We start from the raw sequence: 12035 nt of genomic DNA on the forward strand, positions 1-12035 counted from the left end.
TATCTAAAATCTACTCTTTCCTCTCCAACCGAACTGCTACCACAGTAATCCTATTCTTCCTTGATCACTATATCAGCCTCCTTGCTGAGCTCCCTGCCTCCCTGCCTGTCTCTCTCCACTACAATCCGTATTTCCTATTGCTTCTAGTTTCATTTTTATGATCATAAATGTTCAGTCCATGTTTCCCCATTCCTCATGAACCTCCAGTGGTTGTCCTTTCACTCCCGCATCAAACAGAAACTCCTTGCCATCGGCTTTAAAGCACTCAGTTAACTTGCCCCCTCCTACCTCATCTCCTCATATGCTACTCCATCGTGCTGCTGTCCTTCTACAGCTCAGCCTGGGCACTTCACCTCTTTAATGCCCACCCACTGACTACACTGCCAACCTAATCAGTGTACCTCAATTCTGTCTATCTTGCCACCAACCACTCACACACGTCCTGCTTCTGGCCTGGAACTCCTACCCTCTTCATAACCGATGGAAAATTACTCTCCCCACCTTCAAAGCCTTACTGAAAGGACATCTCCTCCAAGAGGCCTTCCCTGACTAAGCTCTCATTTCTTATTCTCCCACTTCTTTTTGCATTGCCCTTGAACTTGGATTTACTCCCTTTATTCCTCCAACAAATTTATGTACATTAGCACTAATTTATTTATATATACTAACGCCTGTCTCACTCAGTAAAATGTAAGTTGTTGGGGGATGGAAACATGTCTACCTACTCTGTTATGTTGTTCTATTGTTCTCTCCTAAACTCTTAATACAGTGTTCTGCATAACGGTAAGGGCTCAATAAATATTATTAATTGATTATTACAAAAAAGTGTTCAGGAAATTAATGCTCTGTTAACAGAAAACTCACAATTCCCATCCCACTGTCTGCTTCTGCTCATCCCATCCCACAACTGCCTGAACTACTGCCATTTCTTCATCCTGAGGATTATGGATAATTGTTAACATTTCCCCCTGCTTTGAGAAGGAAGGTTCTGGGGTTTTAAAGCCTATTTGAACCTTGAGTTACTACCTAGAGTACCGAATTATTGCAACACGTTTTCTGGATCCAAACTCCCGGCCTTCGGGGCCAAAGGTATTTCAGACCTTCTCAGCTCTAATGTCTTATGCTTCAGTTCTTTCTGCTCTGAAGAGGGGGTCGACTCCATGAGGCTCCCAGCAAATTCCAGGACTCTTCCTGTGATGCTGAGCCCGGGGATGAGGGAAGGGAGGAGGAGGCAGGGCAGCGGAGGGTTGAACAGCGGGATGGTTTCTTGAGCTGCAGGAGCGGTTTCATTTATGAATGCTCTGTGACCAGGAGCACTGGGATGGAGGACCACAGGCACAACACCCTCATGCAAGACTTAAGCAGAGTCCTTTCAGGAGGGGTGAGTGAGAGAGCCCGGGAATATCCTTGCCAACTTTGAAAAGATTGTGGGGAGGGGTTTTTATGGTATTTGTTAAGCCCTTGCTGTGTCTCTTCCTATGTCCCTAGCATTGTACTACATGCTGGTATAGAAACAAGATACTCAGATTGCACACACTCCTGACCTCTATGAGGGCTTACCAATGGAAACCGAGACTCAGAGAAGTTAAGTGAATTGTCCAAGGCCATATAGCAGACAAATGGTGGAGCTAGGATTAGAAGCCAGTTTGTCTGACCCCCAGATAAGTGCCTTGATAATTGCGAAGGGATGGAGTTGGGTGTGTAGTTGGAGGGTGTGGAATTTGAGAGAAGTCAGGAGACCTCCTCTTGAGATACTGCTGGAAAAGATGGGAGTGCTGAAGAAGGGGCAGGAGGAAGGGGGGAATGGAGCGGAGCAGGGAAGATTTAGGAAGATCATACCTGATGGTTTGAATTTTCTCAGTGAAGAAGGAGGCCAGGTCACTGGGGACAAGAGATGGGGGAGGCGGGGCTTCACGGGTTTTAAAAAAGAGACTCTTTCACCCCGATGAATCAGTCAATAATTCCACTAATCCATGGCATTTATTGAGCACGTACAGTGTACAGAGTCCTGCACAAACCCTTAGGACATTACAAATAGAATAGAATTGTTAGATTGATCCCTGGCCACAAGGAGTTTACGGTGTAGAAGGGGAGACAAACAATAAAATACATTACACGTGGTGGAGGTAACAGGGGATAAGGATATGGACTTAAGAGCAGAGGGGCTTTGGGTGGGGTGAATCAATCAATCGTATTTATTGAGCGCTTACTGTGTGCAGAGCACTGTACTAAGCGCTTGGGAAGTACAAGTCGGCAACACAAAGAGACAGTCCCTACACAACAGCGGGCTCACAGTCTAGAAGGGGGAGACAGAGAACAAAACCAAACATACTATCAAAATAAAATAAATAGAATAGATATGTACGAGTAAGATAAATAAATAAATGGAGTAATAAACATATACAAACATATACACAGGTGCTGTGGGGAAGGGAAGGAGGTAAGATGGGGAATGGAGAGGGGGACGAGGGGGAGAGGAAGGAAGGGGCTCAGTCTGGAAAGGCCTCCTGGAGGAGGTGAGCTCTCAGTAGGGCCTTGAAGGGAGGAAGAGAGCTAGCTTGGTGGATGGGCAGAGGGAGGGCATTCCAGGCCCGGGGGATGACGTGGGCCGGAGGCCGATGGCGGGACAGGCGAGAACGAGGCACGGTGAGGGGATTAGTGGCAGAAGAGCGGAGGGTGTGAGGTGGGCTGTAGAAGGAGAGAACGGAGGTGAGGTAGGTAGGGGAGAGGTGATGGAGAGCCTTGAAGCCGAGGGTGAGGAGTTTCTGCCTGATGTGCAGATTGATTGGTAGCCACTGGAGATTTTTGAGGAGGGGATCAACATGCCCAGAGCGTTTCTGGACAAAGACAATCCGGGCAGCAGCATGAAGTATGGATTGAAGTGGAGAGAGACACGAGGACGGGAGATCGGAGAGAAGGCTGATGCAGTAGTCCAGACGGGATAGGATGAGAGCTTGAACGAGAAGGATAGCGGTATGGATGGAGAGGAAAGGGCGGATCTTGGCAATGTTGCGGAGCTGAGACCGGCAGGTTTTGGTGACAGCTTGGATGTGAGGGGTGAATGAGAGAGCGGAGTCGAGGATGACACCAAGTTTGCAGGCTTGTGAGATGGGAAGGATGGTAGTGCCATCAACAGAGATGGGAAAATCAGGGAGAGGGCAGGGTTTGGGAGGGAAGACAAGGAGTTCAGTCTTGAACATGTTGAGTTTTAGGTGGCGGGCAGACATCCAAATGGAGATGTCCTGAAGGCAGGAGGAGATGCGAGCCTGGAGAGAGGGGGAGAGAGCAGGGGCAGAGATGTAGATCAGCGTAGAGATGATAGTTGAAGCCGTGGGAGCGAATGAGATCACCAAGGGAGTGCGTGTAGATCGAGAACAGAAGGGGACCAAGCACTGAACCTTGGGGAACCCCCACAGTAAGGGGATGGGAAGGGGAGGAGGAGCCTGCAAAAGAGACTGAGAATGAACGACCGGAGAGGTAAGAGGAAATCCAGGAGAGGACGGAGTCTGTGAAGCCAAGGTCAGATAGCGTGTTGAGGAGAAGGGGGTGGTCCACAGTGTCGAAGGCAGCTGAGAGGTCGAGGAGGATTAGGACAGAGTAGGAGCCGTTGGATTTGGCAAGCAGGAGGTCATTGATGACCTTTGAGGTGGCACTTTCCGTGGAATGTAGGGGACGGAAGCCAGACTGGAGGGGGTCGAGGAGAGAGTTGGTGCTGAAGGATTCGAGGCAGCACGTGTAGACAACTCGTTCAAGGAGTTTGGAAAGGAATGGTAGGAGGGATATGGGGCGATAACTAGAAGGTGAATAGGGTGAATATCTATGGGCTTAAGGAGTGCAGACCCAAGTGAATAGCTGATGCAGAAAGTAGGGTGAATAGGAAAGGGAAATGAGGGTTTAACTCTTCCTGAGAATTCTGTCCCATTGGGAAGGGTCTCTACCTTCCCATTTGGAGACGTTGATCCCCGTCGTTCCCTCCTCCATCTGCTGTCCCAGGTTTGAGCGAACTCCACCCCACCGGTCTACTTTCCATAGAACCCACAGGACTGGACCTCTGAGTCAAAAGCCCCCTTTTTAGTGGCAAACGACCGTAGCATCAATTGCTTCGGAGGCAAGTTTGGTTCATTCCAGAGGTCTCTGGGAAAAGGGGGAGTCACAGGAAAGGGCACAATCCAGGGAATTGAGGGCAACTACCAGAATCAAATGGAGCCAAGTGACTTTCTTTAGGGAGACTGCGGTCTGTCCTTGCGCATGAGTCCAGACTACCTGGTAAAGACTCTGATCCTGTCTCCCAGGAATCCAGCTGGGGAAAGAGTGGAGCTCCTCAGTGCCCCTGAGCCAGGGGCAGGGGAGGAGAGGGAGCCTAAACCCCTCCTCCCCATAGGCCCTGAAACGAGAGGCCGACCTGAGGCAGACTGCAGTTCCTTCGGAGTCCACCTTCAGGAAGGGGGACATGAAGAGCTGGTTCTGTTCCCCTATTTCTGTCCCAATTACCCGGGAAGGGAATGTGGTGGACAGGTTTTGTCCCCAGTTCCGTTCCACTTCTCCATTAGACTCCAAGCTAGGCAGAGCCTCTCCCCCCAGCTCTCAGCAGGAACTTCCATGTGTTTCTCCACCGTACCCACTGGACCCTGCCCTGCAAGGGGAATTGACCAATACCCTTGGAGTTCTGTGTCCAGAGCAGCCATTCCCCTGAACTAGGGATCATTCGGGCCCAGCCCGGAGTGGTGTCCCGCACAACCGGCAGGTGACAGAGGCAGTCTTTGCGGAAGTCCCACCTGGAGGTGGGAAGAGTCCAGTAGGCTATGGGACAAACACTTCAGTGATCCATGGGAGCACACAGGCCTGACCTCTGATTCGGATTGGCCAGTGAATCCCTTCTGGATGTCCCTGGCAAGATTTCTCTCTCCTTCAGCCCTGTCATTGTAGGAAAACTGGGGTTGAGGAAAATGTTAAGCAATAAAAACAACAGCCCTGAACTAATGTCCCAGGGATCATTTCCTCTTCAACCACTTCCGGGCGTTCCTGTCAGGTTGCAGCAGGATGATGTAGCACTTAGGGACGAAGATGCAGACAAGAAGCCCAGCGCCGGAGGCCAGGATGGAGAAGATCTCTGTGGCCACTGTGGCCTTCCCCTTGGTGCCCTGGTATGCAGGGAGGAAGGAGGCCCAGACGCTGCAGAACACCAGCATGCCGAACGTGATGAACTTGGCCTCGTTGAAGCTGGTGGGCAGCCTCCTGGCCAGGAAAGCCACAGTGAAGCTCACCAGGGCCAGAACGCCCAGGTAGCCCAGGACACAGTAGAAGGCAATCACGGAGCCCTCGTTACACTCGATGGTCATGAGTTCAGGCTCAGAGCGTGTGTTCACCTCCGGGAATGGGGAAGCGTTGCCCAGCCAGATCACACAGATGGTCACCTGGACCAGGGAGCAGGACAGGACTGTTGACATGGAGGCTCTGGAACCCACTCACCTTCTGACCCTGCTCCCCACGCTCGTGACCCTGAAGGCCATAACCACGGTGATGGTCTTGGCCAAAATGGAGGAGACGGCCACGGTGAACGTGACGCCAAAAGCCGTTTGGCGGAGGAGGCAGGAGGCTGTGGTGGGTTGGCCGATGAAGGTCAGGGCACAGAGGAAGCAAAGTTTGAGGGAGATGAGGAGGGTGTAGCTTAGATTGAGGTTATTGGCTCGGACTATGGGGGTGTCTCGGTGCTTAATAAAGACCCCTAAGACCAGGGCTGTGAGGAGAGATAAGGAGAGAGACACGCAGACCAGGATCAGCCCCATCGGTTCTCTGGGGGACAGGAAAGTCACCACTTTGTGAAGGCATCCATCTCTTGCAATGTTTGAATACTGATCTTCAGGACACTTCACACACTGTTCCGCGTCTGAAAAAGAAAGAATCATTCAATCAATCAATTAGTCAATCAACATTTACTGTGTGCAGAATGCTGTACGGTGCAACAGCTTGGGTAGACATATTCCTTGCCCAGAAGGAGTTCATGGTATTAAAAGGGAGACAGACTTTAATATAAATAAATTGACAAATGATGGATATGCACATAAGTGCTGTGGGGCTGAGGGTGGGGTGAATATCGAGTGCCTAAAAAGAGGGAGGAAAAGAGGAGGGAACAGAGTTTCACCACCCCCTAAGGCACACTTTTCCCTCCACCTAGGTTAGCATCACAGCCCAGGCTGGGAGTTTAGCCTCTACATCAAACCTGACCCATCTGGTCCAGCATTCTCTCCCCAGCACCCCTGCCCAGTGCCGAGATCGTGTTTTCTGTCCCTTGGCCTCACCCTGCAGTCACCCCAGTCCATGGGCAAGGGAGCTGCTGAGCAAAAACTCCTGAACATCCATGTGTGCAGTCAAGCGTGTCCATCTCTGGCCTGCCCCTTGGGCTTTCCCATTGGTTGCCTCTGTCTTCCCATGCCCTTCATCTGTCACCATCTGGGTCGTGCCCACAGACTCTGGGTCATGTGAGGATCCGGATCTCTGCACACATCTCTCTGTCTGGTTGGAAATCTCCCCATCTGGGCACTGGACACAAAAATAGCAGCAGACGGCCATCCCTTGCCGGGCGCGTTTTCTGAATCCTGGTCCAAAACTCCTGCTGCACTGCGAATGTGGAGCCTGAATTATCGAGAAACAGGTTAGTGACAGTGAGGGTGGAGCTCCAGAGTTCTAAACCTACCTGAGTGATCCAGGAGCCTCCCACCCAGAGGCTTCCCCATCCACCTCCCATAAAGGTCTGAGCCCCACCAAGGGCTGAGCTACAAGTGCCCCCGCCTCCACATCCTCCCTTTTCCTTCTCCTTGCTTAGAGTCAGGAGTTTCAAGGAGTCGGGGGACCAGGTTCCACTTCTGATATGTGATGGGGCTCCACTTGAGCCGATCCCAAGGTCACGAATGATGTTCAGGCATCCCTTCATTCTCCCACCCTTCCTGACTGCAGGGAGGTGTCTTCAACTCTGAAACATTAAGTTCCTTACTGGACCCCGAAAGATGTGCCTGAGAAACTGTGCTGGGAAAGCGCAAGTTTCTGCATAGATGAATGCTATAGCATTTTCATTTTCCTCTCGCCCGTCTTGGGGCTGACATTGACTCCCGCTGTACTCCCTTGGGAAATAGCTCTCTGCCTCCCACAATGTCCACTCCCCTTCCCACGCTCTGATATCCCCAGTTTGCCAAGCTGTGTTACCATGACCACCAATACCTGACTTCACTGTAACAATGTGGGGCTCACATTCCCCACATGACCCTGTGGCCACGGTGACTGATCTGTCACCAGCCCCAGCCCAAGCAGGTGATGAGAGGGGAGCCATGCCCAGTCAGGGCTCTCTCTACATGAACCCCACACAGAAAATGAAACAATACCTACTGAGATAGGCCCAAGAGATGGCCGAGCAGAGCCACTGGTAACTGTCACAGCACCTCTGGGATACCCCAGCCCTAGCTCCCACCATGATCTACCCACAACAGGCTGTAGGGATTTAAACTGCACCCGAGCTCCATCAGCATCCCCCTTGCTGGACTGTGTCACTGCATCCACGGGACCCCCTAGCACTGAGGGCAGGGAGCAGTCTGCGGGGAAGGCATTAGGCTGGCATCACATGGCATCATATGACAGTTAGAGGAGGAAGTGGCACCACCTTGGCTCGTAATTCAACCCCTTCACCTAGGGATTGGGAGAATTGTTAGGACTCCCAGTCACCCATGCTGCGGGCCTTGATTAAGTGTTTAATTGCCACCAGATGTTCCCCCTACACCTCATAGTCTCAGATCGTACACCCCTTGAGGACCAAAGTTAGTGTCTCATTGCCACCTAAGTGTTTTTTTCCCAGCACTAGGTATTCATTCATTCATTCATTCATTCATTCATTCATTAAATTGTATTTATTGAGCACTTACTGTGTGAAGAACTGTAAACTGAGCACTTGGAAGAGTACAATATAACAATGAACAGACCTATTCCCTGACCACAACGAGCTTCCAGTTTACAGTCTAGTTACAGTGCTGTGCACACAGTAAGTGCTCCATCTATACAATCACTACTAGAAGCCTGGGACTACCACTTCAGGACATCCGGGCATTCCCATTGGCTGCTTACCTGAGAGGCTCCCCCAGGCCACACGATCGTTGCCTCATTGATGACGACATCTTGGTATGGGGGTGCCTGGGGGTTAACCTCCCCAACTTTCACCAATTCACCATTTCCATTGGGAAAAATCACAAAGTTCAGAATGTCATATTTTGCAGCAGATCTGAGGTTCTCGTCCAGAATCACCAGTTCCCCAGCAGGGTTGTCAAACCGACCCTTTCTCAGAAACTCATGGAGCTGAAATGGATAAAAGGAAATTCTACAGACTCCTGATCGCATGGGAGGTGAGATCAGCTACAGTGGGGTTTGTGGGGGTCCATTTGTTTGTTTGAGTCAAAATTAGAACCAATGACCTTCTGACTCCCAGGTCCAGGCTCTATCCACTATGCCGTGCTACTTCTCCAAGTGGCTTAACTTCCCTGGGCCTCAATTTCCTCATCTGTAAAATGAGGATTCAATACCTTCATTCCTTCCCGTTGAACGGTGGGCCCCATGTAGGACAAGGCCTGAGTCTGACCTGATTATCCCTTATATACCCCAGTGTTTAAAACAGTACTGGCACCTAGTGAGCACTTAGTAAATAACTTCACCAATATTATTATCATTATCACCATGACTTCCCAGGAAGGCTGCCACAGGGAGGCAACAGGGGAGACATGGAGTCTGGGAGCAATCATCCCACAGGGAGGGGATTTCTTCTTCCCCACCTTTGGCCCTGCTGACTTCCCTGCTTCTCCAGATCCCCCACCCTCCCCCGACCTCAATCACCCAGCCCATGAATCGAATAAGTCTCTCTCTCTTCCTCTCTCTCTTTCTCTCTTTTTCTCTATTTTCTGGCATGAAATGGAGGGCATGGAAGGGAACCCAGGGACGACAGACATACCCATAGGAATATTTTCCATCTCATCCTTACATAGGCAAGGAGGAGGGAAGGGAGGGATATATCTGCCTAACAGTGGGGGGAAGACTCGTCCTAGGACCAGCGACACTGTCGACCTCTTTCATTCAGCAGTTTGTGGAGATCAGGAGTGGGGATCTGTGAACAGTAGAGATAAGGGCAAGTGGCTATGATCGCGATGATGAGGATGATGACCCATGAAGCTGCACCCTGTGACCTTCTCCCAACTCCACTACCCCCAGTGTGATAACGTTGGTTATTCCGATTAAGTTGTCCATCAAGCTTGAAGAAGGCCGCACAGATGGTCTGATCTGGGGAGCACAGTACCGTCCAAAAATGCTGTCCCTTGTCATGTTGTTAGGTTTAACGTTTGCATTGCCTAGCACTCTGTTCTCCATTCCCTGAAATTGATGCACCACATCTTAAATAAGTATTGGGATCAATAATATTTGTTAATTACAAATTCTTCATTATGGGCAGCGAACGCGTCTACCAGCTGTGCTCCATGGTACACTCCCAAGCACTTAGTACAGTGCTTGGCACACAGTAAGTATTCAATAAGTACCACTGAAGGAATGATTGATTTATATCTTCCCTTTTTTGCCAGGCTGTGTGTGGCTGGGGCAGCTGATCCACCAGTGACTATGATTAAAACATACGAATTTTTTATAGGTCAAATTTTAGTTACAGTTTAACCAGATGCACAGGAGGGACCTCTTGCATGAGGGCAGTGTTCCCTCTCTTTCTTACCTGCAATTGTATTTCAGTGAATTGATTTCTAAGACTCGGTCTCTGAACCCAATCTTGTATATACCAGAGGATAACGGATGAGGCTTTTCTGAAGGTGTACGTTTCGATCAGGCCCTTCACTACTGCACTTCAACAAGGCCTTTCTCTTTTAACCTCTAGACTAAAAGCTCTTTGTGGACAAGAAATCTGTCTACCAACTCTGTTGTAATGTACTCTCCTGAATGGTTAGGACTATGGTCTGCACACAGTAAGCTCTCAATACATATCCCTGATTAACTGACTGATTTTGCTGCCCCCGGACCAGCGGGGGAACATTACCTGCCACAGATGAGGCACCAGACAGTCCCTGTTTCCCCGAGATTCCAAGTCTGAGCAGGAAAGGAGCAACTCCTGAAGCCCCTGCTCAACAGCATACATGGCATTGTACACACTGTAACTCAGGGAAGACATCGTCATGGAAAAATGGTGCAAAGGTAAGAACTCCAAGGACGCATTTTCTGAGCATTTTCTTCCACCGAGTTCAGGAAATGAGAGGGAACAATCAAAGGCAGACTCCCAGAATTCCTTCAAGAAAATGAATTCTGGGTATTTTTCCGGTCTAACCGTCCATAAAAAATCTCTGAAACCGGGAACTTCTTCAACAAGGTTTGCCATAGTGAAAGTTCCATGAAAGTTGTAGTTATTTGTTACTTTCCCAACGCTCAAAGTAAAATCCCAGTGAAAGGTGGTGATCAAAACCATCTTGGACAGCTCAAAACTCTCTATCACATATATCAGAGGGATTAGTGACTCTGCATCTCCATAGGCAGCCATCACTGTGGATGATGTAGCCGTCACCCTGTAGTAGACTTTCCTGATTGAATAAATGTTCAACCTCTTACTGGGAATCTTCTCAGTAAATGCTGCACAGACACCATTCCTGACCATCTCCCCAGTCATGTCTGAGAGGAATCTATTTCCTCTCATATCATCTGACACCACCAGCCCGACCCAGGTCCAGCTAAAATGTACCATTAACCAGACAATTCCCCGGGGCAAAGAGGAGATCCTGGGGACTACCTGATAGAGAGTTGGAAATTGGACCTTGTCGCTGAAGACTGAATCAAACAGGCCATAAGTGATCTGGATAGAGAACAACAGAGCTCAGTGGGAGGTGTGAGAAGATGGTAAATCCATCAAAAGTATTGATTTAGATTCTGCACTGGGAAGAACACTGTTCTTACCACTTGAGAAAGGATGATTGAGGCAAAAGACACAATATCTATACTCAAAGAGATTTTAATCAGTCACATTTATTGAGCAATTACTGCATGCAGAGCACTGTACTCAGTTCCTAGGGGAGTACAATATAACTGGGCTGGCAAACATGTTCCCTACCCATAGTGGGCTAACAGACTAGAGGGAGAGATGGGCGTTTAAATATACCATGGGCATGTACACAAGTGTTTTGGGGATGAGGGTGGGGCCAATAAAAGGTGCAGAGCCAACCAGAAAGGCTAGGGAGTAGGGGAAATGAGGGACTGATGAGGGAAGCTTTCTTGGAAGAGTCGTTACTTTAGCGAGGTTACAATGGCGTGGAAAGTGATTATCTATCGGATATGAATGGGGACAGAGTTATGGGCCAGTGGCATGACATAGACAAGAGGTCATCAGCAAGATAGATGAGATCATGGTACAGCGATTAGGTTGGCATTAGAGGATCGACAGGTATGGGCTGGGTTGTAGTAGGAAATCAGCCAGGAGAGATTTGGAGGAGAGGAAGTAGAGGCAGTAGGTGTAGACAACTCACTCATGGAGTTTGGAAAGGAATGTTAGGAGGGAGGTGGAGCTATAACCAGAGGGAGCTGAAGGGTCAAGGGAGGGTTATTTTCAGGAGAGGGAATACATGAGCATGTTAGAAAGCACTGGGGAAGAAGCCGTTGGATAGTGAACAGGTGAAGGTGGTGGTCAGCAAGGAAAAAAGAGAGGGTCAAGTATTTCGATAAGGTCCAAAGGAAAAGGGTCAGAGGAACAGGTAGAAGGGGTATATTTTGAGAGGAAGCAGGCGACCTCCTCTTGGGACACTTCAGGGAAAGATGAGAGATTCAAAAAAGGAGTCGGGGAGAGAGGAACTGGACAGGACCGGGGAGATTTATGGGAGATCATGCTTGATGATTTCAATTTTAACCATAAGGTACATAGCCAGGTGAGGGACTAAAGATGGTTTGGATTTGAGGAGGGACTTAAAAGTCTGAAACACCTGGAAAGACAATGGGCATAGGAGTCAATAAGCATGGAGCAGTTGTGC

At 49.5% G+C, this 12035-nt stretch overlaps 1 pseudogene; it reads right to left on the minus strand.

Annotated features, from left to right (window-relative positions):
* Nucleotides 1–4991: 4991 nt before the first annotated feature.
* Nucleotides 4992–10924, minus strand: LOC119921369 (annotated as a pseudogene).
* Nucleotides 10925–12035: the final 1111 nt, after the last annotated feature.

This window comes from Tachyglossus aculeatus, assembly GCF_015852505.1.
Source record: "Tachyglossus aculeatus isolate mTacAcu1 chromosome 12 unlocalized genomic scaffold, mTacAcu1.pri SUPER_6_unloc_2, whole genome shotgun sequence".
NCBI lineage: Eukaryota > Metazoa > Chordata > Mammalia > Monotremata > Tachyglossidae > Tachyglossus > Tachyglossus aculeatus.